We start from the raw sequence: 2,582 nt of genomic DNA, 5'->3' as shown, positions 1-2,582 counted from the left end.
GCTAAATGCTTTCATTAATTTTTGATACAGATGACTAAACATTACTGTTCCATGTTTCTCTTGTTTCAATGTGCTTTTATAAGCTTGAATATATCTCTTCTTCTTTCCATGTTTCTTTGATTCCTCTTGGTGAATAAAATGTGAATACTAATACTAGTAACACAATATTTATGATTTTGTGAATGGTACCCTTAAGGTAACCACAAAACATTTTACTTAGAAACAAATTTAAGTCTATTTTATACTTTGCTTTTTGTTTAAATGAATTATTTCAACATATAAGGGGAGATTTATAGACAAAATCCTTTTGTAATCAATTGTCACAGAGTAAGGTTCTCTACTTTCTTTTTCAGCGGTTTGCACACCTCTCTAGAGATGAATAGGTGACAAACAGGAAGACAAGCTGGGGATGGGGAAGAAACACTGTGGGCTTAAAAAATAGGTTTAAATATAATTATCTCTGCATCAGAGCCAGAAAAAAATAATAAATCACCATTTTCACAAAATATTGATAAAATTGCTTACATGCAAATATTGCAATAGAAAATTATTTGCATATAAAGGAGGAGCAAGTTTACCATCTCACCGACATTAATATGTTATATTTTAGTTGGAATAAACAGTTTGTCTCTCTTAATGCTGAACTGTGGTTAAAAATGTGCTACATATTTTATGCTCAAGTAATACTGTCACTTTTCATTTGCTAACTTATCCGTTTTACCTATGGCTTTGCTCTGTATCCATTTATTTCTATTGAACCAAACCAGACCTTAAAGCTGTAGGATTCTTAAATCAAATACTTATGTTCATAATAAAGACAGCTGAACTCGGACACACAGTATTACATTAGATGATCTTTCATTAGTCAGACTTTACAACTGAATTACATATATTTAAACCACACTAATCCATGTTAAATATATATAAAGTAGGTGATTTTCTAAGTCACTTAGGGTACAATTAAATTTGCTTGGACACTATTGGCTCATATACCTCTTCTTCAAAGTCAACTGTTTCTTTTACTTTTTTCACTTTTACCAAGTGGCCCAGCAAGCTTGCAATTGGGTACATACATTTTAAATCTTTCTTTTCAGAAAAAGCTGTAAGTATTAAAATATTTATTTCAGTAATAACACAGTGAAAAATGAGAATTACTGTTGAGGAGTATGTTTAATTAAATTAGGGCACAGTTCAAACTAAATTTATTCTCATATTCTCAAGTTATAATTGTATAGATTGGGTAACAGCATAGAAATAAATTCAAACTGGATACAATTTTGATATACACTTTGGTTATAATTATATACATATTTTGCTATAGAAAATGAATAGATAAATGGATTAAAGATGAATAGATATGCACAATCCTATAGAACCATAAAAAAACAAAAATATACAAAAGTTACGTTTAAAATGGTAAGATTAAAGATGTTTTCTATTTTTTAGCATCTCTGATACTTAAATAATGTTAAAAATAGCTAAAATTATAGCCATTTTTATAGTTATTTATTATTCTTTATTGGGAATTTTTAAAAATTGATATTAGAATTAAGGTATGGTGAATAAAATGGTCTCCATAGGCAAGTCCCCAAAATATTATTGAATGAGTAATGAAATGAGACACACTAATTTTTCCATCAGGATTTTTTTTTTAATATGGTAAGACTGTTAACATTTGAAAATTATTTTTTGTGTTGTTGAATATAAAGTATATCTTGAGGCTGATATGAAGTGTTTTCATAATACAAAGTCACTAGACCATTTATATTTGTGATTATTAGGACTGGCCAATGAGAGACACATGAAAGGAAATGGCTGAGGCATGAGTGAGATTTCAAAAGAAAGAGATGTTAATTAAAGACCAAGGGAATAACATTTTATCTTAAATGAGGTTTTGGAGCAGTGTTATGGTAGGATGAGCATACTTTTGCATTTGCTTGGGAATTACCAAATTAACACTATTTCAAGGTGTAATTAATAGCAACTTCTTTCTCTCTTAAAATTTTCAAGTTTAAATGCTGAATTATATGCTCACCTTATCATTCTGTTTAGAGAAGTATAGCTAGCTTACTCAATTCACAAAGCACACTTGGATTTCATCTATGGAATGGAGCAGAAAGTGATTGTGAAAGTAACTAAAAATTATAAGAAACACTTACAAACTTGGTAGACTGCTGCAGATGTTCTCAGAGAGGTCTATTTCAGATCCAGGTCTTGTTTACCTGACTTTCTACAGCCTTCTAATGGGGGTTACATTCTGAGGACCCTGCTTTCTCAGCACTGAGCTCTCCATCTGTCTTTGAAGTTGCTGTGTTTGGCTTTGATCTTGAAATCATTTTTGACCGTGTTTTGATGATTAGTAATGGTTAAAGTCACAAAGTCAGAACATGGTTTTACTCATTCTCTCTTGTAGGCTTAATGGGAACCTCAAAGCTCAACTAAAGTTCCTCTTTGATAATACCATACCCAAAGTAGTTTTTCAAACTCATTTTCTCATCTTCCTGAAGGAGAGATACACAAACTTGTGACAGTAACTAAACACCCACACATGCCTTGGAAGTTTTTTTTCTCTTTTAAAGTGA

The sequence above is a fragment of the Pongo pygmaeus genome, chromosome 14, assembly GCF_028885625.2.
Source record: "Pongo pygmaeus isolate AG05252 chromosome 14, NHGRI_mPonPyg2-v2.0_pri, whole genome shotgun sequence".
In the NCBI taxonomy this organism is placed as follows: Eukaryota; Metazoa; Chordata; class Mammalia; order Primates; family Hominidae; genus Pongo; species Pongo pygmaeus.
Note: the sequence above shows the minus strand (reverse complement) of the source record.